Here is a 25,478-nt window from a genome sequence, read left to right as displayed (position 1 = left end):
TTATTATGATATGGGATCAGTCAGCAACGTACGCTGACCTTGCAGCAATCACTACCGATGATTGCTGACGCTGTTGATGTTAACTTACAAGATCGATTGATTGTGGGAAATCGCTTAAACATGTCATGAGTCCAAAAGGAACTAAATGCAGTGGAAACATTAGGTTGATCCAATGATCCGATTGCTGTAGAGTCGCTCAAGACCTGCTTTCGCAGACCACGCATGAATTGTAGGCACAAATAGCTATAAAAAGCGAACCCTATAGGAAACATAACAATCCTTAAATTGAAAATCTAGCTCTGACCAAGCTTTAGTGGAACTATGGCGGAGTTACGCTTGATATAATTTGTAGTCAAGCTGTGTTTTGGGACTGGATACAAGATGAGCGTTGACATCTGCGTGCGGCTTCGGTGACGCTACTCCCAGGGCAAAGGTGAGGCAGCGTCCGGTAAGTTGTCTCTGCCCTGGACAAAACCGTAAGCCGTCTTTGTCCCTGATTTTAAAATTTTGGGCATTAAAACGAAGGCTCCGTGGACCAAAACAAAAGTAGAGTAAGCTGGTCCGAGCCGACATCCAGTGGATACGGACTTAGGACTCATCAATCCTCAAACAGAAAAACTAACTGTAATGTACATATAATGAACCAAGCCATTCAGGAATATATAAGGCAACACAAAATTTTGAATGGGCAAAATAGGCGGCAACTACGTCTGTAGTTGCTATACTCCTCCAAACCTGATGTTGGCTTAGTTCGAGGACATGTTGGACAGATTGATTTTGAACGCAAAAAAACGAAGATAAAAAACCATCGCCGACTGACTTCAATGCATGGACCACAGAATAGGGAAGCACATTGACGAATGCAAGAGGGTGTTGTCTGAGTTAGACATCATTTTGGCTAACGATTGGCAGGTTAATACTTTCCGAAAAAGGGGTCCAGTTCAGTTTGGATCTAACTTCAGGCGATCGCCTTTGACCTAAAAACAAGCCTAGCGGTTGGATATCTTCTCATTCAAGAATGAGGAGGACGTCCGGTTGGCTCGCAAAATCACTTGAATATACAAGGCATACCCTCGAAGAGTGCCCTCAATCTAAGTGTAGTCTTGCGTTGTTTCTGGCAATTAAATTATTTGAAATAATTAAGATTTGCCTTTTCTTTTCGTTAGTAATATTTATTAATCTAGCAAATACCGATATATCGGGAACCACTAGTTCCCTTCATCAATGCAACGGGGCTTTTAGCACTGATAAAGTGAACCACTGGTTGCCGAAATATCGGAATTTGCAAGCGAAAAATTTCAAAGAGTCCTCCATATCACAGAGTGTATTGCGACGACATGTGACTCATCGATGCCGAGATGTTATACTTTACTCAGGAGAAGGCAGAACTGCTGGTGGAATAGTGAATTGTCTAATCTTCGATCGGCGTGTCATTGGGCCAGATGAGCGCTCCAGAGGCAATGCGTAGGGTTGACCAGGAAGTGAAGCAACGTCCGAAGCTTACAAGAAAACTTGGAGAAACCTGAAGCTAGCTATACAACAAAACAAGAATGACTGTTTCAAACCACTCCGCACAAAGGATATAGACCCATGGGAAAGCACCTACTGGTTTGTAATGAGGAAATTCAAAGATCAGCAGCTCCGCAAATTACATGTCCCGACTTCCTACTAAAAATTGTTCAGGGTTTGCTTTCTCAGGGGACGACAAGCGGTTGCAGTCCGCAGACACCTTTAGATGTGGTGACGAAAGAAGTACTGTAGATTTGCCGTAGGCTAGAAGACAACAAAGTGCCGGGTCACGACGATATAGCAAACAAGCCCTCAGGCTAACTGTTAAGTGGAAGCCAGACATATTTGTAGAGTTGCTTAAAACATACTTGGTAGATGGCATCTTCCCGAGACATGGAAAAGACAAAGGCTTGTGTTGCTTCCTAAATCTGGTAAGTCTCATCTTTTTGGATTTAACACCCAAAGTTTAAAAACTAAAAGAAGGACGAAGACGGCTACAGTTTCATGCCAGGACAGATGCAACTCATCAGACGCTACCTCACCTCTGCCCTGGGAGCAGCGTGACCGATGCAGCTAGCAGGTGGTAATGCTCCCTTTTATAATTCGCCAAACACACGAATAACACCTGCGAGAGGTTCGGCGACGCTGCTACCAGTGCAGAGGTGAGGCAGCGTCTGATGAGTTGCATCTGCCCTGGTATAAAACTGTAGTCATCTTCTTCCTTCTTTTAGTTTTTGAGCTTTGAGTATTAAATCCAAAAGGATGAGGCTCACCAGATTTAGGTAGCAACACTAGCCTTTCTCTTTTCCATATCTCGGGAAAATCCAATCCACCACGTATGCTACAAATACATCTGGCTTCAACTTAACATTCAGCCTAAGGGCTTGTTTGGTATACCGTCGTGACCCGGTGCTTTGTTGTCTACCAGCCTACCGCAAATCAGTACTTTTTTCGCCACAACATCTAAAGATGCCTGCGGACTCTAACCGCTCGTACTGTCCTGAAAAAACGTCTACAGAGTTACCGCTGACCTGGTGCGAAACTGTAACCGTCTTCGTCTCTCTTTGGTGTACCCAATTACTTAACTGCGCTTGTCAACAGCTATTGAACAGGTAGAAGGCTCTGGTATGGCACAGATAATGGACCCAGAGGATACATTGTCACCGCGGGTGTACCACAGGGCTCTGCTGTAGGACGGCTATTGTAGACCATGCTGTATAATGATTTTTTCAACATCCCAGTTGTTATCGAAGCAATAATAGTGGGACACGCCGAGGACATGGCGGTGATTGTTGGTGGATGTGAAATTGTATTCTTTCAAAGTGACTGAAACATTCAAGTCTTGTACTCGTGGTAGATAAAACTGAGTCGGTGCTTATCACAAAGTGGTGTAAGAAAGCCACTGCCCATATCAGAATGGCGAAGCATATCATCTCTTCAAAATCAGCAACTAAGTTCCTTGGAGTGATGAATCTCAAGCAGCAACTAGAACATGTTTGCACTAAAGCCTCAAATGGCAAGGATGATACCAAATGTCGGGGACCCGCGATGCACTCGTAGGCTGCTTATAGCTAGAGTGGTGAGCTCTATACTGCTCTACGCAACGCTAGTTTTGGCAACTGCATTGCATACTACATGCAATGCTCGAAAGATGACTGTGGTTTATAGAAGCACCACCTGAAGAGTGTATTATGGAAGCGGCTTACGCTGTAGCCGGAATGATGTCGATCGACAATTTGGCCAATAAGATGAGGCGCATCCATGATGACCCAATTCTTCCTTTGATTGAAGGAATCCTTAAGCAGGAGACAGCAACGATGGGAACGGGAGGGAAAGGGTCGATGGAACCACAAAGGTATTCCCAGCATCAAGGTGTGAACGTAGAGAACGTATAGTGAGATAAACTATGATTTCAGGCAATTTCCCACTGGACATAGCGAATACCGTAGATATCTCTATAGGTTTAAACTGGACAACTTACCCAACTGTCTCAACCGCGACGGTATTCTGGAGGACCCGGAGCATGTTTTCTTCCATTGTCCTAAATTCGCAGAGGGAAGCAGAGGAGATATTGGGAGGAACAGTAGCACCGGAAAGTGTAATTGAGAATGAGAAAATGCTTGTGCGCCAGGAAAACTCGAATCCAGTTAACGACATGGTGAAGCGGACTTAATGCAGGTTTAGGAAGCAAGCCGAGAAAGATGCAATTATCCAATGCAATCAATGGGCGACAGGAGAGGCTAGAGCTATGTCAAATCCACGATGTAATACTTTGTGGTGGTTCCACGAGGAAGAGGGCGGGAATTAGGGGGTGACTTTGCTGGGTAAAAATCCCACACGTTCACCCATGTGTACTAGTGTCTTTGGAACCTCCGGACAAAAACAAGATAGACAGACAGTAAATCGATTTTAATAAGGTTTTGCTTTACACACTAAGCCAACATGAATGACTTTTATAAATGATTGAATCACCGACTCAACCCTACAATTCTGGATTTATACCGATCTTAGTGCTGCAATTTTCCAGAGAATTCAACCCCGCTTTAAATAAGGTGTATTTTCGCTTTCTATTTATATCTTCTGAATACCTTACTTTATTATGACGCAATCATACTAAAGGGGAATCGAAATATCTAAACTACTCAGAACAAGACGTCTATCAAGAAAAATGTACGAAAAACAATAAAGGAAAACTCATTTCCACGTACTTGAAAATTCAGTAAGTAACGACTCTCTGGATAGCTTCCATTTCACCGCGAAACTTTAATGAAGAAAAAGGGTTACGTATTGAATTGCGTGATCAAAGAAAACGTCCCTTGTCTTTTTATTTATGTACATACCACTCTCGTCTGCAGCCCTTCAGTTTTAGCGAAGGGTTGCTTTCTCATTATACATCGACATATCTCACTGTTACGCACAGCCGGGATCTAATTTAAATATATTTAATGGCTGTGCCAAGTAATCTGGCAAATGCTCGCATCTCCAACCCGCACTGTATGTAAATCGAGCAATACATGTTCATATTTATCATTATGTGTGTATTTATCACCTATACATACGTTTGTACAATTTTGAAAACCCCCGGTGCCCGCGGTAGATACTCCTCTCCGTTCGCTGTTGACCCGAACCATCCCTCAAAAAATTACGAAAATTCTGTAGGCCATTTTAAATTTACCCTTTCTTGCTGTCCGCCGTAGATATAACTCTTTCGCTATTTGAAAAATGTGCCGAAGGAAATTTTCAAAACGCCCACCCTCCCCCTCCAGTGATTTCAGTCATGTTTAAAAGACGGGACCATCATCTCTACGTGCTCTTCTTGTGTCTTTTCTTCCTTTCGTGCTGCTCGTACTGCTCCTTGCGCTCTGCTTCATACTCATCACACTCGACGCTTTCTCAAAGTAAATAAAATGAAAGAAAAATCATTAAAATTGAACTCACAGGAAAAACCTTTGCTCGTTTAGCCCTTCAGAGCTCGCCAGGCGATTTTCTTCATTTTCACTGGAGGGTGGCGAGTGGGAGAATTAAGATGGCAAGGCAGCAACGAGTGACGAAGATGGTATTTTATCTCTACGGACATAACTTCCATTTCTAATATTTAGGAGCGTTGTGGCATCCGCGTATCCTTGAGAAATTAAAGGAGTACGAGTAAAAAGGAGACGCATATCGTGCGTGAGAGGGTCTTATAAGCAGATACATACATAACTCTACAATTTGACTTCAGAATATGTCGAGAAGTTCCAAGTGGAGATTTTAGATGCGCGTCAAGCGTAAATTCACTTTAGCCTCGCATAAAAAAGGAACGTAAGGTTTCAATGATTTCTCTGAACCTTTGGTTTCCCTTTCAACCCTAAATGATGCTTGGGCATCTTCTGCTTGAAGGAACGATTTACGGAAGAACCATTCTTACTTTGAAAGTTTCCCGTTTTTTTCGAGAGGGTATGATGGTAAATCTGGGTTTTTCGGGGAGTGGTATAGGTTTTCGATATTTCAAAGTTTTAAGGAGTTCAATGTAAGAGCGTAACAGATGAAGATAAAGCGACACCTATTAATATTAATTTTGTTAATTGCAGGGAAGCTGGCCAAGCTATTTGTGAATTTTTTTGCACATGTACATAAATATGTATATAGTACAGAACTTATTTAACACTTCACGAGCAAAAGCGGTAATAGAAACGGAATATGTACAAACTAAGCAAACTGACTGAAGCAGAAGAAGAACTGGTTGAGCGATGTCTCAGGGGAGTTACAGGCTCGGAACTACTATTCTGAACAAACACCCGGGCAATGTACTATGAGTTAAAAGATACAGCTCTACTACCAAATCATACCTTCTCCTACAGTAACGGATAAACGGAGCCTTAGCATAGGTGGTGAGCCTTCATAGTCATTAGCGGGATGCAGACCGAGTCCATTAAGGGATTGTCAAGAGTAGAGCCTCGCCTAACCAATAAGTCAGCTCGCTTCGCCCGTGGTCTCAATGGTCGGCAAACCAAAGAAGTATGATTTTAACGACCAGACTGTAGAGAGCGTATCCGCACTGTCCCACCAACTTAGAGGAAGTCAATATTGAATGCAAGGCCATAATGGTTGTCGTTCAGAATGGATAGTGTACCAGCCATCGGCAGGCCTCCAGAGGTACCATTATCTCTGTTTGGATTACACTTGCGTATGTTAGAAGACCACACAATACGTCTATCCTATGTACATCCGGGCAAAGGCCTACGAGTTTGAAACATGGAGGATAATTTATTCAGAACTAGTGCTACGCTTACAATACTGGCACCATATCTAGGTCACCCGGCCAAATCTCCCTACTTTGCTTGCCATATACTATTCCAGTGCAACTATAAAAGGTCGTGCCAGCCGGATAGTGCGTCCAGTCCACACTATGCCCAAAGAGCCTTCCATCCGAAGGAAACAGTTCTCACTTCTTGTACTGTTCCAGAATTGACGTGTATTCAGCGCCTCATCGATGACTGTCAGACCGAACGCCTGTCACTACAGTGGCCCTCTGCTGAAAGTTGTCTCACCACCATAACCACTGTTCATACCGAGTCTAACTTACCCCCACAACTTCAGACAATGTTTCTGCATACGCCTCGCAGATCTTGAATAATTTTTCAAATAGAATAAGAGTTTTTTTACCAAAATATAAGAGATCTAGAGACCAAGTTGTCGAATTTTAACTTATCTGCCTTAGTATTCCAAAACCGTGTGATTTGCTTCATTGAAACAGAATTTTATTCTACATGCTCCACGAGGGTTACTCTGCCTTTCGTAGTAACAGAGACTGTGCTTAACTAGACAGATCAACCGGGGTAGTAATAGCTGTTAAGTCTACTTCCTATATTGAAACTTTCTTTTCATATATTCCCTGCCTTAGCCCCCTCTCCTGGACAAAGATTTCTTCGAAAGATTATCAAAAGTACAAATGATATTGTTTCCTTCTCTCGCTTTCATAGCGACTTTAATCTTCTTATACTCTTTTGGTCTAATACTACCAGTCATCCCGCCGATCCTTATCTCCTTTATCCACTTTCATGAAGACCTGTGCCGCCCTAAATTCAACCTTACTAGAAATCATTTAAATCACACCCTTAACTTTGTTCTCTTCACTCTTCCATCTTGCATTGCTTTTCCCAATCCTTTCATGCCCCCTCTTATGTAGGTCCTGGCGCGCATCATTCTGGTCTTGAGTTTGATACTCAGATCACCCGAATCCGCTCCCCTATTGTGCGCAAATCTTCGAAAGGCGATTTTCGAAACCTGCACTCAACGCTAACGAAAATCAGCTAGGCAACTCTCCTCTTTATTAACATGTGACCAAGCCCTCAACAAATTTTATCCCATTCTATCAAATCTCCTTCCTTGATACATCCCCTCCTCTCTGCGCTCTTACCCTGTCTGATTCACCATTGAAATTCACAGAAAACTTTATTAAAAACTTACTCCTGTGAAAAGTTCTTGTCTTCTGGAAACCATGCTGACTTCGTTGTTTCTTTCAAAACTCGACGTTCGTCGTTCAAATTTCCAATACCTAGAACCAGAAAAGAATACTTGGGCGGTGCTGAAACCTCACTGGAGCGCAGAACCATTAGACCATACCAGGCGGAAATTTACGCCATAGACAAATGTGCCTCCTTTAATCTGCAAAGGAACTATGGGAGGCAGAACATAGCTATTCTCACCGATAGCCAAGCAGCGATCAAGGCACTTAGGTCCAACCAGGTGAACTCTAAACTGGTATGGGAATGCCTTGAGAGACTGAATACACTCGGCTCGTCCAACAAGGCGTGGATACTTTGGGTTCCAGGCCATGCTGGGTCGGAAGGCAATGAGGCAGCGGATGAACTAGCCAAGAAGGGAGCAGGGATGCCTTTACACGGGCCAGAACCCTTCTGTAGAATCGGAAACGTTTTCTTGCCTATGAATCTAAGAAACGAAGAGAAACGGTCAAGGGAGCTATATTGGGCGGGCCTACCAAGGATAGAGCAGTCCAGGGTGCTTATTGGGGGATACGAACCCATGCGTACAAAGGATTGCTTAAACCTCACCAAAAAGAACCTCCGAATCATAGTGAGAATTCTCACTGGTCATTGTCGGCTGAACTATCACCTAGAGAAGCTAGGGATATCTACTGACACTGCCTGCAGGTTCTGTGAGGAGGAGGACGAAACCTCTATGCACGTCCTGGGACAGTGTCCGGCACTTGTACAAAGTAGGTCGATACATCTGGGAGAACACTTAATACCAGATGCAAAGCTGAAACTTCTGGAAGTGGGGAACATACTAAAGTTCCTAACGATTACAGGTCTGCTTGAGATATTATGATCAACAGGTACACTATAACCAGTAAAAGGGGCACAATAGTTCTTCAAGGACGCGGTGCGACTTTCCCTTAACAGAATAATAATACTGGACTTTCCCTCTCCTCCTTTCACAAAATTCGCTGGCACCTCTAGTACTCCCCCATACTTTCTTGTAATTTACTCTGTCGCTACTTTCCACAGTTTATGTTCCATCTCAGCTCACACAAAATAGCGGTCGCACACATGACATGAATTGCCGTCCCACGCCGCCACCCTCCTCATGTTCCAATATCTTAAATTGTTTTCAACTTTGTCATCGCTTATGTACTGTGCGCCTCTCTACAATCAAACCTGATTCGTTAGTGCTCCATTATTGAAATAGTGCAGACCGTCAGCAAGAGTCACCCGATAAACTACTAGCTACAATCTTCACCCACTTCCTTTTCGTATTGTCTAAACCTATATTCCCCACTATACCAAAACTCTAATCAATGCCTTGGTGTCACATTTAACAATAAGCTCCCCTCCGGTACCCATGACCTCGAAGAATCAATCAGGCTGCCAAATTGTCGGGCTGATTTTTACCCCTTATAACCCTCTAACCTATCTCCAACTTCTTCGTAAGAATTATTCTCTGGTACAGCCCCGTGATCTTATAACCCTGCCGTAACAATGATTGTCTGACCTTATAAGAGTTGCAACGAAAATTCGCACACTTTCCTTTAAAAAACCTTCCCCGTGGGGACTACTCTTTCTGCCTCTACTCTCTTAACCTCCCCTTCATACAACAAAATAGATTCTGTTAAAAGAGGGAGAGCTACGGCTACGGTTTCTTACAGATTGCAAAGGCAATTCTTCATCCGATGGACTTGTTACGGTTAACAGTGAACTGAAGGGCTGGAAAGAGCGATACCATGGCCATCACTTTGTAGATAAAATCCGGCTCAATAGGTTACGGTAGGCGGGTCACTTAATCCCTATAGTTGAGGATGATCCAGCCCGGAAAGTCTATAAGGGTATGGTAGTCTATGCTAGAAAAAGGAGACGAGGCAGACCCTGCCTGAGATGGAGCGATGGCGTAGGTCAGGACGCCAGACACCTTTTATGGATATCAAATTGGTGGACCCCGGCGCAAAACCGGGATGTCTAGAGTTCCTTATTAAGGCAAGCCTAGACGGGATACCGGTTGTTGCGCCGTTGATGATGATGATTATTGTACAAAAGGAAGAGACGGTAAAAATACCATGTTGGAAGGAAGAGAGAGTAGTAAGACGGGAATGAAAGGTAGAGAGGGTAACAATAGGACTTCTGATAATCTATAGAAGAAATCTTCGTTCCGGAGAAAGGGACTGACCTAGGGGAAAGGAAGGAAAAGATAGTTTCAGCATAGAAAGGAGACTTAACAGATATCAGGGCGCGTCCGCCAGTTGATTTGCCTAGTGGTGCACAGTTAGGCACACAACGAAAGGTAGAGTAACCTTCGAGGAGCTTCTTCGGAGGATTTTTCTCTCGAACGCGGCCAAGAGTTCGCAATTCTTCTTGCTAGGAACCCAAGTCTTCGGGGAATATATGAAGGCTGGCAAGATCATACTCTTGTACAGTAAGAGCTTTGACCTTATGGTGAGACGTTTCGGGCGGAACAGTTTTTGTAAGCTGGCATAGGCTCTGTTGACTGACAACAACCGTGCGCGGATTTCCTCATCGTATTTCTTATCGGTTTTGATTTTCGACCCTAGATAAGAGAAATTATCAACGGTCTCAAAGTTGTATTCTCCTATCCTTATTCTTCCTGTGCTTCCAGTGCGGTTTGATGTTGTTGACTGGTTTGTTTTCATACAATGGGGTGACTTTAATCTTCATATGCTTTCTTCGTCTGACACTCCCAGCCTCCCATCGCTTATCAACAACTCCTCCGATCCTTCCTTTCCTTTATCCACTTTCAAGAACACCTGTGCCACCCTTAACTTCAACCTTTCCAACAAAAATTTAAATCGCGCTCTTGACTTTGTTCTCTTCAATCTCCCCATGCGTTGCGTTTCCCAACCTCCTCAGGCGCTCTATTAAGTTGATCCTAACGCCCATCATCCTGCTCTTGAGTTTGATTGTCAGATGACCCAATTCTGCTCCCCTTGTCTGAACTCAGCTTTGGCGGCAATCTGCTTGTCCCCTCTCCGCGACCGACTACTGTGCACGTTCTATACCATTCTCTCAGATCTCATTTCTTATTGCATCTCCCCTCCCCTAAGCTCCTATTTTCTTACCCAATCTGGCACATCACTTACTGCTGGGAAAAAGCTACTACCTTCTGAAAACCGTGCTGATTCAATTTCCTTTTTCTTCTGGCCAATGTTGAACTCTCATGGAGCATAGAAAACTCAAACCATTCTGGCCTTCAATTTGTAACTCCCACAGTAGACTCCCGCCTTATTTTCACTAATGATTAAAATCAATTCTGTGGTGCAATCTAATAAAACTCTCAGAGACCATTTTGAGAAAAACTGTGTTTTTGAAATTATCAGCATTTGAAGTTTCAACCAAATTCAAATAGACTGAAAAGCCCGCGCCATGTTGTGTGACGTCACAACTTCAGCCAAGAAACTTCAGTAGTCCGACAATTGCCAGTTGTCAGTCATAAAAATATAAAACTGCCAGTGTGAAATACCAAGGGGGGCAATGAAGTATTGTTTCGTGCCTTGCTGCACAAATAACTCCACAAAAACCCTGCAGAAAGCTTTTTCGGCTGTTCCGAAAAAAGATTTTCAGAACAAGTGGATCGCCATCTTTCGACGGAATCCAGTTTGTTTGGAGTCAGGTTTAAATGGTGAGGATCATTTCACCATTAACATTTATTAAACTTTAACTCCAGTCTTAATTGATAATATACGATTGCGTTCGAATTTTGTGTCACTATTATTCAAATTCAAATCAAGTCACAAGAGTAGAGTTACCGGAGAATATTCAACGAGCCCAAGGTTCGAATCCTGCTCAGTGCAAATCCAAACTTTCAGTTTTATTGCCGCTCAGGTAAAAATGTCAGAACTTACGTTTAGCCAATAAAAAGGAAAAATATCTTCAAAGGCAATCTTTCATTCTACCCTTTAGACATAAGTGTAGTCAAATACGTCTGTACAGAAAACCCACCGGTAATTGAAAAGTAGGTCCCACGGGGGTTACCTGGTTGCCTCCAAATTTCACTGGAAGCCCCGTTTACCTGCATCCGTTTTTTCTGATTATTGCAACACCCACTGGTACAGGAACACCCATATCCCCATTCCCATGAAGCTTCGGTTTCTTTCACAAAGCATTCTGCTGCCATCGGCTGGGGACGTTCCCGGATTCATGGTGTCCAGTTTACATGGATTCATTTTCACATATCAATATTACTCCATGCAAAAAGGACGTTATAGGAACCAAGATTTAGCCTACAGTTAACTCTTCCTTGCGGCTGCACGTTTCTTCTGCCGAACCTTCCTTTTCCTTTTCTTCTGAAGCAAAAACGTATCAGTAACACTGACAGGCCACCGACAGTCGCGTTTCCAGTGTTTTTCATTACGGAAATAGCAGTTTTCTCCTTCCTAGCAGATTACGCCGTTGAATTTGCTGAGACTTCTAAAACCGGTGCCTTGGCCACGAACTCAACGCTCACAGTGGCGGCTGATTTCGAAGTCTTTAACTATTTACTATTTATGTTCGTGGATGGACATGCTTATGCGTAGGCCGAGTAGGTCGGAAGTAAACGCCCACTCATTGGTAAAAATTGGCTATGGGAAGAAAACCCAAAAATCAAACCAAATACGGAGGACGGGAAGGGAAGTTTTTTATGGCGCGGACCTTCGGAAACACAGTACCGGCGATTTTTGGGAGTGGGCAAGAGGGCTCCCGGCTGTGAATATCCAGCGACCTCAGTGCCTCAGTAGCGGGAAACGTAGCTACTTTGACATCTAATGCCACAAGAGATCTTAATTGAAATGAGATCTACACCAGGTCTTTTTCACAAAGGTTAAAAACTTCGAAGGTCACCATTGAGGGCAACATTCCCCCTAGGTAGTCGAGATTCGTCGCAAGACTCGGAAAGGAACTTGGATAGCCCCGGATTGACTGAATTACCGATGCTGCAAAAGACAGCAAACTGCAAACGCTTATCTTTCACTGGGTGAACGCATAAATGGAATCTGTGAGTTCATCAAGGAGAGGTGCAATATCCACCAAAGTATCAGGGCTCTGATATGTGGCATTAAATTGCCCTATATTAGGGTAGTGGAGGAGAAAAACACCCAAACGTCAGATGGTAAAGTCACGCGAAAGACGCAGATGAGGCCTCCTCAACATAAGGTAGGTGAGAACGCGAGTAATCGGAGTAGGGACGGAATTAGTGAACCCCTTGGTGCCCAGCAAGGGTCCAAGATGAAAAAAACCCTTCGCCGAAGAAATCTGCAGCAGAGAGAGTTCTTCGACTAGGGCCTCACTTTTGACGAAAGGGGAAGGGTCTACAGCTGGTAAACCCAAACAATGGACAAAAAAAATCGCGGCCGGTCCAGAATTGAAAGACCTAAGCGGCAGCATGAATCGTATCAGGCGTACGAGAGGAGCTGATGCTGGAACAAAACAAATCTAGCGATAACACGGCGGATAGTTTTCGCAGCCAGGTGGAGAAGGAGCCAATAAACAGCAATCGAGTGTAAAGACCTAGACGACAAAACCAGCACTGAAGAAGGACACAGGTTGTCTCCGAAGCACAAGCTCAATTTCGGTCACTTTGCAGCAGCATGTATTATACTAGTGAGCACGATAGATCGAGAAGGTGCAGGAATTGTAGAGATGAGAGTCATCTTATCAAGGACTGCACTGGAGATCCGCGATGCATGTTGTGTAAAGGGAGAAAGGGAGTGGACGACCGGCATGTTGAAGGGCTGAATCTTAGGGCTAAATGATGGTGATACAAATCAACCTCAACCATTGCGAGGCAGCTCAAGACCTGCTGTCGTAAACCATTCAAGAGTGGAATTTGGGCGAAGCGGTAATATGTGAACCTTACCGAAATCATGGTAATTCTACGTGGATAAAAGACTCACTTGGAAACGTGGCGATATGGGACGACAAGCCATCCGAGAAACTATGGTTATCTTGGTAGCCGGTTTTGTAAGAATAAAGTGAGGAGATGCTAGACGGCTTAGTGTTAAACGCTACATACCACAGTCCCAAAATCATTGCCGGCGATTTCAATCCGAGGGCCTTAGACTAGAGAAGTCGAGTGATGGTCATCAGAAGCCAAATTCTTCTTGAAACTTTCGCAGAGCTGGACATCGTACTAGCCAGTGGAGGATGCGTGCCCACCTTCCGACGCAGAGGGCTAGACTTGATTGTCGAGCTGACTTACCTCAATGCCTCGTTGGCGAGCGGGATGGTCTGGGAGATGAGTTATCACTACACCCACAGTGACCACCAGACCATCTTTCTCGATATCAGGAGCGGCAGAGGCGACGGTCGGGTAAGCAACAGAAGCGAAAAAACCATGACAGCTGGGTGGTCCACTAGAACTTTCGTGGAAGAAACTTTCCTAGCGGCGTTAGAAGGAGGTCATGACCCGAAGGAAACGGCGCTGGAAAAAATGAGCCAGTTATGTCTGCGAATAAATCTCTGAAGCATGCGACTCTACAATGCCGCGACGGGAACCAAACTACTGGTAAAACTAAGAAATCGCGCTGTTGAGAGCATCCTGTCTGCGAGCGAGAAGGCGTTGCCAAGGTACCAGAGGGAAGTCAGAACATCGGCAGTCAGAAAAAGAATACCGCAATCTTCGAAGTAGCCTTAAGAAGATTATACGGGAAAGTAAGCGGAATTGCTACAAACAGTTGTGCCTTGATACTAATACGAATCCATGGGGTTCTGCGTAATGTTGTAATGAAAAAGATTCGAGGACAAAAATTATCCCAAGTGACGTGACCGCGACTTTTATTCAAAATAATTGCAATCGTTTTCCCCCGACAGGAAGAAAGTGGACCTGAACCAACGGTGCAACGGGGTGACCGAGGAGGAACTACGAGGGACTTGTTAACGAATGGAAATAGTAGGGTTCTGGGATTGGATGGAATTCCGAACAAAGCCTTGAAGTTGGCTGCTAAAATCAACTCCGGATCGTTCATAAGCACATTTGAATCGTTGTTCGCGGAAATAGTGTTTCCCGCCCAGAAGTTGATTCCACTACCGAAACCCTTAAAGCCAACGGGCGTTATTATTATGACGAAGATGTTGAAGAAGGTGGTACAAAACAAGCTGCTTCCGTTCGTCACACTAGCTGGTGGTCGAACGGAGCGACAGTATAGGTTTCGCAGAGCACGGTCCACTATCGATGCAATAGCAAAGGTAGTGGACCTGGCTCGGGAGGCATTGGCCGCCGGTAAGTGCGGCGCCGTAGTGACGCTGGATGTCAGGAATGCTTTTAACTCAGTCAACTGGGGCTGGATTAAGGGCAACCTGGCTAAACTGGGTGTCCCTAGTTACTTAGCTCGGATAATCGAAAGTTACCTAGCGGAGAGACTTCTTTGGTACGAAACCAATGACGGGCCGAAGGAATATGTTGTGACAGCAGGTGTTACCCAAGGTTCCGTACTGAAGCCCCTGCTGTGGAACATAATGTAAGACGGAAAACTCGGCCTTCTCGTACTAAAGGAGCAACATTGATTGGTCTCGCAAATGACCTGGAAGTGGTTGTAGTTACGAGACACCAGCAGGACGTGGAACTCTATGCAAGTGAAACCACTCATGTTATCAAAGCATGTCTCCAAACGGTGAAATTGGACTTGACGGAAGATAATACGGAAGCGGTCCTTATTACCGATCGCAAGAAAAACAATGCTGTCAAAGCAGCAACAGTGGGATAATCTCGAAAAAGCCACTGGACCCATACACTGATCTCGTGTATTGAGAGATGGGTCGAGCGTATGCATGGAGAATTGAATTACCACCTAACGCAGGTTTCAGTGGGAGAGAACCCCAGACACTATTACAACCTGGCGCGACGGCATCTTTTTAAGATTTCCATCTCAAACCATAAACAAGTCGGAAAACCGGAAGCTGGGCGCTTCAGGTATGAAAGGTTTTGTTTGCTTCTCCTGTGAGTATATTTGAGTGTAGAACTATCCCATTTGTACGTAGCCCGTTAAGAATATGCATTTAGCATATCAGATTTAGTACTTCGGATTGTAAATTTACACGGTAAGGACAACTTTAAGCTACTGTAACTTTGTTACTAATAGTATGATTTTGATGAAACTTAGAGATAATATGCTTCATATTATATTTTATACTAGTACCAACTTTTATAACTCTTAGATAAACTTAAGGGGGGTTTTACTCAATTTTCCCCAAAATATGGTAATATACTATTATTTACTTAATTTGAGTAGGTATCGATATGGAGAGTATTTTGAGGCCTGGGCACCGTATAGTAGCAGCTTCATGATTTTTTCCAGATTTTTCAGTTGGGTAGTTTCTGAGAATGGCTCCGTTAAAGAAATCATCACTTTGCGCCCCTTCCACCCCCGCCTTTTTAGCAAATCTCAAAACTAAGATCAGCTTCGAAAAGTACTAATCGAGACCTTTCATTTGATATCCCACATGACTATATTTTTTGGTGAAAAAAAATGTTACACCCCCCTTTTAAATGTATGGGGACCCGCACTAAATCTCAACGTAGGAGGATATCACTCACTGCATGTCTGGGGGTCCACACTTCCCACCTTCTCACCAAATTTCGTATCAATCGGTATAGCCGTTCCTGAGAGAAGTGCCTGTGACAGATAGGCAGACAGACAGACTCTCCGGGAGAGGATATTGTGTTACGATTCGGACGATGGACCGAAGACGTATACAACAACCTGCGGGGTTCCACAAGGATCAATCCTCGGCCCTCTCCTGTGGATAATAATGTACGACGGAACTTTAAAGTTGCAACTACCCAAAGGAGTGACAATCATTGGCTTCGCAGACGATATCGGAGTAACTATCGTCGCACAAGACATTGATGAGATCGAGGTACTCACAAACGAGGCAATTTTTGAAATCAGGTCTTGGCTAGAGGAAGCTGGTCTGACACCCGCGGAGCATAAAACCGAGACAGTTTTGATTACAAAGCGAAGGAAGCAGACGTCGATAAAGATCAGGATTGGAGAGCACATAATACAGTCGCAGCCGACGCTTAAGTACCTAGGAGTCATGGTTGACCAAAGACTGAAATTCAAGTCTCATCTTGAAAATTTAACAACCAAGGCTTCCGGAGTGGCTACATTGTTAGCAAGAATGTTGCCAAATATAGGTGGTCGTAGGCAAAGCCGTCGGCTCCTGATCTCGAGTGTTGTTAGCTCCATCTTGCTTTATGCAGCTCCAGTCTGGGCATCGTCTTTGAAAGTGGAAGCAAACAGAAGAAAAATCGCAGCCCCATACCGTACGTAATGCGCTAACCGTACAACTTTAGATGAAGCAGCTTGTGTGATAGCCGGCATGATCCCCTTCGACATCTTAGCGAACGAGGGCCGACGCCTCTATGACCCATCATATGCAATCGGTGAGTCCTATACCAATCGTCGGCAATTGGCACGAAGTGATTCTATTTTGGAATGGCAAAAAAGGTGGGATGATTCACCAAAAGGACGCTGAACACACAGGATTATTCCAGATATCTCTAAATGGATCAAGCGAAGGCACGGTGAGGTTAGTTACCACCTAACTAAATTCCTAAGCGGACACGGAGGGTACCGCGCATACCTTTATCGCTTCGGGCGTGACAACTCGCCGTATTGCCCGACATACGTGATGATTCCGGAAGATGCGGAGCATGTTGTTTTTAACTGCCCGCGGTTCGCTGTACACAGAGCGGAGGCGGAAATTGACGCCGAGGCACGGTTGACACCCGAGAATATCGTGGACTACATGCTAGCCTCTGAAACATCTTGGAGGGCGGTGGAAAAATTAATGAAGGCGATCCACAATCTGCTAAGGAGGGAGGAGCTTCGGAGGAAAGTTACAAATAACGACAGAAGCGGCAGTTCATAACTGATCCTGCCCCGCGATGTAATACCGAAATGGCAGTCCCGCGGGGTAAGCGAAGGAGAAGGAGGTAGTTTTAGTAAGTAAGTCTCACATAACCGTATGGCAGGAGCCAGCGGTAGGTTTTTGCACCTTTCCATCTTCCAACGTATAAAAAAAAAGACAGACAGACATTGAACCGATTTTAATAAAAAGGGCTAGGAAGAATTAGATTCTTCTTGAATGGAATTTTAATATTTCACTCGAATTTCAATTATTCTCGTTAATTATGACGTCAGCATCTTATTTGTATGGTTTAGGATACTGTTAATTAGCACGAAATTGATAAGTTTGAACTTCTATAACTTTGATACTAATAGTGGGATGTTCATGGAACTTGGCATGTATATGCACGAGACCGTCCTCTATGCCGGTGCAAAATTTGGTACACCTAGGATGAACTTAAGGGGAGTTTTTTAGTCAATTTCTAAAGTTGATAATATACTATTAGTGAATTTATTTGAGCAGATACCGGAATGGGACATCTCTCGAAGATTAGATTTCACATAAGTGTTTTACACAAAACCTTAAAAAGGGCTGCAAATAAATAGATTCTTCATAAATGCGACTTTAATATTTCACGCGAATGTCAATTAAAAAAAATTTTTGAATCCACCCTTTGCATGTATGGGGAGCCCTCCCTTTAAACTCCACCTAAATTTATGCCACTCGCTGTATGCGTGAGATTTCATAGTTCCCATCTGTCAACCAAATTTCGTTCGGATCGGTTTAGTCGTTTTGGAGAAAAGTGCGTGTGACAGACAGACAGACAGACATTGAATCGATTTTAATAAGGTTTTGCTTTACACAAAACCTTAAAAAAGGTAGTAATGAACTACTACAAGTTACCCCACCACACAACTACTTTGTCGTGTGTCTCAGAAGAGTCTATAGGGTGGTTATGGCTAAACTCAGGCGAGGAAAATCCATCCCAAAGCAACCCAATAGAACGAGAAAAAAACACGTGGAGAACCAGCTATCGCCATCTTCAGTATGTGAAATAAAACACACTGAAGGGAGGATGGACCAAATCTTATTTCTGAAAAAAATATGTAGAAAAGCAAACGAAATTTATATTTTTCTTTTTGATTGTCCCTATTACCGCCAAGGAGTTTTATACCTGATTTCCTCGACAGGAAATCTTCGTTTAATGTTTTCACCAGCTTTTCCCAAATATATAATACTTCTGCGCAGAGACAAGTAGGAAAATTTTATGTAATTTATTATATTAGAATTTATATTATTTTGAGTATGCTTTATAAGGAAGAGAAGGATCAGGTTAAAGACTTAGAACCCTAATACAAAATTCCTTTCCTCAGCTGCAATTTTCAGGACTCTTCAAATGATTCAACATCGCAAAACCGTTCAATAAATTTGAATATATTTTCAATTTTCAGACAAACAATTTTCACAACTTTCGGTTATCATTTGCCTTTCCATATTGCTTCCTAATTTATATTCTTGCAAAATCCTGATATTTTCCAGATCAAGTTTTCACTATTATTTTTCACGCGCCACATCCCATAAATTGACTGATCCCTTCCCCGTCCTCTACGCAAAATACGTCACGGATAACGTATTCCCAATTGCAAGGTACGAGGATATGTACGAGGATTCTAATCCAAACCGGCGGAAGAAAATGAATTATATCTCTCGTAACTTTTTTTTTCCTGCGTTCGTCTATGATAAAGTTTTCACGGCAAGGATATGTATAGGAAACGAGGGCAAAACGCACATGGCTGTATAAATCTTGATTAGATCGCATTCACCGCATGGATGAGGATAATTCTTTTTTTTTTCAGGATGCTGACTGCCTCATTTGCATACAGGATCGGATGGAGGGAGTCATATATGCGTACGGGTGTTCATTTACTTTTCAATTTGAAAATGCATTTCTGGCAGGAAGGTGCTAAGTTGTATACGCTTGTTTTCAATGACCCTGAACACCCCTTTTGGGAATAAAATGCGTTGCAGGATGCTGAGTGATTGTCTGTGCAGGTATTGTAATTTAGTGCGACCGGAATGAATATATAAGCTTGTGATATGACATACATTATTACTATTCTGTTAAGGGAAAGTCGCACCGCGTCCTTGAAGAACTATTGTGCCACTTTTACTGGTTATAGTGTACCTATTGAACATAGTATCTCAAGCAGGCCTATAACCGTCAGGAACTTTAGTATGTTCCCTACTTCCAGATCTTTCAGCTTTTCCCAGGTGCCTCGACCTACACTGTCCCAGGACGTGTATAGAAGTTTCGTTCTCCTCCTCACAAAACCTGCAGGCAGTGTCCATAGATATCCCTAGCTTCCCTGGGTGATAGTTGACCCGACAATGACCAGTGAGAACTCCCACTATGATTCGGAGGTTCTTTTCGGTGAGGTTTAAGCAACCCTTTGTGCGTATGGGTTCGTATCCCCCAATAAGCACCCTGGACTGCTCCAACCCTGGTAGGCCCGCCCAATATAATTCCCTCAACCGTTTTTCTTCGTTTCTTAGAGTAATAGCCATGAAACCGTTTCCGATTCCACAGAAGGGTTCTGGCCCGTGTAAAGGCGTCCCTGCTCTCTTCTGGGCTAGTTCGTCCGCTGCCTCGTTGCCTTCCATGCCAGCTGGCCTGGAATCCAAAGTATATAGACCTTGTTGGACGAGCCTAATATATTCAGTCTCTCAAAGCATTCGCACACCAGTTTAGAGTTCGCCTGGTTGGACCTAAGTGCCTTGATCGCTGCTTGGCTATCGGTAAGAATTGCAATGTTCTGTCCCCTGGACTTCCTTTGCAGATTAAAGGAGGCACATTTGTCTACGGAGGACATTTTCCTCAGACCAATGATACCGGCACCCGCTCCCTCTGCTGTGAGGGATCCGTCATTGTACCAAGTAATCAGTTGCTGGTTTTTTTTTTTTTTGAGAGTAGGGTAGGTGAATGCGTTTACGCACAGAGTGGTGGACTCCCGCAACAGCACGCTGGCGGACTACCAACTAAACACCTCCCTGTCATCAGAGAAGTAGCCTGGAACCGTTTGACACATTACTTCGGGCTAGCCTCCCGTTCTCCCGGCTTTGGGAGCCTTCAAGTCAGGGAATTCCCTTCACCAACGGGAGGGGAGGGGAGGAAGGGAGTTGTTAGTTCAGGGAACCCCTTACCGTCCGATCCCTCTGCCGGTCGAGTTCAATCTTCTTCGTAGTAAGAAGAGCCCGAACATAATGCGCAATACGATTCCAGCTGCCAGCGCTCTTCAGCATCTCTCGCACAATGTCATCTAGAGAGAGCTCCCCTGTGTCTGCATAAAGTTGCTGGCGGAGGCCGTCCCACCTCTCGCAAGAGAAAAAGGTGTGTTCAGCGTCATCCGCCATTCTATTGCAGAACACACAATCTGGAGATGGCGCCTTCCCAACCCTGTGCAGGTAAAACTGAAAACCTCCATGCCCACTTAGAAGTTGGGTAAGGAAGTAATCAATCTCACCGTGCTTTCTGTTCAACCACGGATCTAATTTGTCGATGAGCCGCGCAGTCCACCTGCCCCTTGGCTCATTTTGCCAAGAAAGTTGCCACTCGTTAAGGGTGCGTTGACGTTCTTCACGGGCAACCACTTCTCTTAAGCTTTCGCTCTTACGGCGGTAGATAGCTTTGCGCTCCTTGGCAAGGAGGGCAATGGGGATCACTCCCGCAATCACCATCACAGCCGGTTCGGAGACGGTGCGATAAGCAGACGCCACTCGCAAAGCTCCCCGCCTCTGCACTTGAGCGAGGCGTTTACGATGCACCTCCTTGTCAAGGGCATCAGCCCATACCTCCGCACCATAGAGAAGGACGGACTGCGTTGCTCCCATGAGGAGACGTCTCCTAGTTGATATAGGGCCGCCGACATTCACCATTAGCCGACTCAAGGCCGCGACTCCTGCTGCAGCCCTGTCCGCTGCTGCTTTGATTTGCTCGAAGAAGCTCATCTTCGAGTCGAGCATTAAACCAAGGTATTTAATCACTGGTTTTGACTCTATAGTCAACTCGCCGATCGATGGTCAGGATGACTACTTCGGTTTTTTCCAGCGCAAGGTTGAAACCGCGAGCAGTCATCCATCCGCTTACCCGTCGCATCAATATGCCAAGTCTGCTTTGCGCCTGTTCAACAGTGCGTCGGGCACCAAGTGCCGCAACGTCGTCTGCATAACCGACCAGGCACGACTCTTCAGGCATATCGAGTCTCAGCAGACTATCGTAGGAAGCGTTCCAGAGGTCCGGCCCTAGGATGGATCCCTGCGCTACTCCCGACGTGATTTCCATCCTCCTCTGGCCCTCTAGCGTCTCATAGAACAGGGAGCGGTCTTTCAGATAATCCCTCAATATCCACAAGAGATAGCTTGGCACGTGAAAGAAGTTCTCTAGTGTGCCTAGCATATCTGTCCATCTTACGGAATTGAAGGCATTTCTGACATCAAGCGTTATGAGGAGCACTATCCGCCGAGATCGGCGGCTGTGTGCCCCGGCTCGATTAAACGCATCTACGACCTCCATAACAGCATCCACTGTAGATTTCCCTGTTCTAAACCCGAACTGCCTTGCGGATAAGTCCCCGGCAGCACGGATCGCTTCAGCGAGTCTCCCCCTGATGAGCTTCTCGAGCACTTTTCCGGCCGTGTCAAGCATACACAGCGGTCGGTATGTAGACGGGAGCTCCGGGTCTCCTTTACCCTTACTGATCAACGCGAGTCTGGCCACTTTCCAGCGACAAGGAAAAAATGCCCTCCTTCAAGCACGCGTTGAACGCTTCGAGCAGCAATTCTGGCCATTGGCGGAACACCAGTTTGTAAACTTCCGCCGGGATGCCATCAGGACCTGGCGCCTTCCTGTTTTTCATAGTGAGAACCGCTTCTTCGAGTTCTCATTAAGTATTTATTCAGTTTTATTAAAGCTATTGCATTATTGTCACTAAATTGTCTTTTATATACAAAAATATTTAATTTAATTCAAAAGAAAAATATTTGAAAAGCGAATCGTTTGAATTGACATAATCATAGAACTTATCTTTTTTTATATTATTTACAATTATTCTTTAATTTAAGATGAAATACAAAACCAAAACGACCAGTCCGGTTGATGGTTGAGAACTGAATTCCTTCTTGCTTCTCAAACGTTAGAGGACTGGTCGTTTTGGTTTTGTATTTCATCTTAAATTAAAGAATAATTGTAAATAATATAAAAAAAGATAAGTTCTATGATTATGTCAATTCAAACGATTCGCTTTTCAAATATTTTTCTTTTGAATTAAATTAAATATTTTTGTATATAAAAGACAATTTAGTGACAATAATGCAATAGCTTTAATAAAACTGAATAAATACTTAATTGGTGACCCCGACGTGATCCGCAAAGTGGATAGATCCGCGCCATCTACTCGTTGGCACTCGCAACATTCGAAATAAATTTCGAATGCCGCGAATCCTGCCGCGCCACACTCACATTGTGAAAAGGGGGCAATCCACGACGCTTTCCGCGCTGTTTACATCAACCCGTACAGGGTGTCTGGGGAACAATTCCCGCACAATGCGGTCCATCTGGTCGGTGCTCAATATGCAGGGCTTCCGCAGAGCCCCGAATTTCCGAGTGACAAGCTTATAGCCAAGTCCCCACGGGTCATCATTCACCTCATTAACAAGATTTTGCCAGCCGCGAGCTTTGCTTTTATTTATAGCGCTGCGGAGTCTCCTTTTTGCTGATCTATATTGTTCCTTTATGGCACATGCCTCCTCGTGGGCGTACAAACGTTGTGCCAAACGGCGGAGCTTATGACACTCCTTCCGTAGGTCGGCATTTTCTGCCGTCCACCAGTACATAGAAGGCTTGTCGCGCCTGGGGCCTCTCCGGGGCATGGAAGCCTCACACGCCGTCGTTATCAGGTTCATCATTGAATTTACGACGGTGTCAGCTGCGACACCACCACTCCCCGGAGTGCCCCCCAGCGCGGCCCTACCTGCTCCAAGAGCTTCGACGAACCTTCCGATGTTCACCTTCGCGACATTCCACACGCAGGGGGAACGTCGTGTTGGTGCTCGCCGGCAAGTAGCGTCAAACACTTCGAACGCAATATACTGATGATCACTTGCCGAGAAGTCTTCTAGGACTCGCCACCCGTCCACCGATGATACCAGAGATTCCGACGCAAAAGTGATGTCGGGAATGCTTCCTTCACAACCTGGGCGCCGAAACGTTGGCGTGGATCCGGTGTTTAAAATTACGAGCCCGGTTCTCGCCGCCATTTCCAGAATCCGTTTCTCTCTGGAGTCTGATTGAGGCATGCCCCATTCAAGAGCCCCGGCATTAAAATCACCGCCAACCAGGATTCGTCCCTCCGTGCTCGAAACGGCGTCCTCCAGAGCATCAAGCCGGCGCCGAAAGTCCGGAATCGCCTCATTCGGCGTCAGGTAAACGCTAAAAAACATTATCCCTAAACACCGGATCCAGACAAATCCATCCCCCCGGCCTTCGAAAAGAACACGAAGTCGAACGTCGTCCCGAACCCAGATGGCAGCGGTGCCCGATAAGTTGAGATACCATGAGGACGGGTCCTTGTTTCGGTATTGCTCGCTAATCAGCACTAGATCAGCATTTACTTCCGCAGCGAACTGTGCTAGCAACTGGTGACCGGTTGCACTCCGGTGCATGTTAATTTGCAAAATGCGGATCATGGCGATCGCACCCTAGCCCTCTCTAATTCCGCCCTGAAGATTGGACACCGCCCCGAGCCCGCAGTGTGTGCGACGCTTTCACCAGACGCGCCACGATCCCTGCAGAGAACACAACTCTCGCTTTCCTTGCAAGTCTTCGCTTGATGACCCGCTTGGCCGCATCTCCGGCATGCTGTCCTCCTGTCCGGACCCTTGCAAGCTGCTGACGTGTGTCCATAGTCCAGACACCTGTAGCACTTGGTGGGGACTCTCCGCATTCGTACCCTGCATACTACCCATCCGATTTTGATTCTCCCGCTGTTAAGGAGTTTCCTCGCATATTGCTCGGGGACATCCACCACGGCAAGTTTTTGGCCTCGAGCATTTACAGAGGTAATACCTACCCGGGCATTGGTTACCTCTGGACATTCACGCTTTAGCGCCTCCTCTACTTCGACCTTTTCTGTGAGGCAGTCAAGATCCCGTATTTCTAGAGAGCACATGGGTTCTAGGCTGGAAACAAGAGCCTTCTCCCCCAATAGCCCCTTGACCGCTTCGCAGAACGTGCTCTTGCTGGTCGTCTTTGGGCCCAGTTCGACGAGAACTCCACCACTCCTCGTTTTCCGTATCGAAGACACCTCTGCTCCGTTCTCCTCAGGTTTCATCCTGTAGCGGATTTCACTAAGGACTTCCGCAAATGTCTTGCCTTCCGTCGGCTTAATGAGCAGAGCCGACGGTCTAGTCCTTCTTCGTTTCCTCGTTTTTTCCGCTACTGGCTTTGGGTTGGCAGCCTCCTTGTTTTTGGACAGACGTGTCTCTGGCGACGGAGTCCGTTGTTTCTTTTTATCCTTTTTCGCCTTCTTTTTTTGTGCCTTGGAGACTACTTCGACAAAGTCTCCTTCAGGCACGTCGTCCTCTTTCCGCTTTTTCCCCTGTTCACTTTGCAGAGGGCTATCTGCAGTCCGTTTGACGCAAGCAGCATTCTCAGCGGGGAGTGCGACTGTTTCTGCTCTACAATCGTCTTCCGCTGCTCTCCACGTGTGTCTATAAAAGGAAATGCGATCCAGTAGTTCCTCCAGTTCCATAAGCCCGTTTTTGACGCCTTTGCTGACGTTTCTCTGAAGGAACGTTGCTGACCGCATACGTTTCACCACTGCTGCGCACTTTCTGATGAGCCTTTCCTCTTCGGCTCTAGCGAGGACAGTCGAATGCACTTCCACTCGATTTGTGTCCAAATCCATTTGCTCAGGACTAGCGTTTCTCACTGAGCTTACTTCCAAAACAGGGGCACTGCAAGGTAATGGAGTTGCCATCCCCGCACGGTCAGTCACGCCACTTGATGAGGCTTCCTCTTTATTTGGGCGCCCCGGTGTCTCATCGGGTATATCAGCCCTCATTGCCTCTTTCACT

The sequence above is a fragment of the Hermetia illucens genome, chromosome 4 (genome assembly GCF_905115235.1).
Source record: "Hermetia illucens chromosome 4, iHerIll2.2.curated.20191125, whole genome shotgun sequence".
Lineage (NCBI taxonomy): Eukaryota > Metazoa > Arthropoda > Insecta > Diptera > Stratiomyidae > Hermetia > Hermetia illucens.
The sequence above is the reverse complement of the archived record's forward strand: the minus strand, read 5'-3'. Positions refer to the sequence as shown.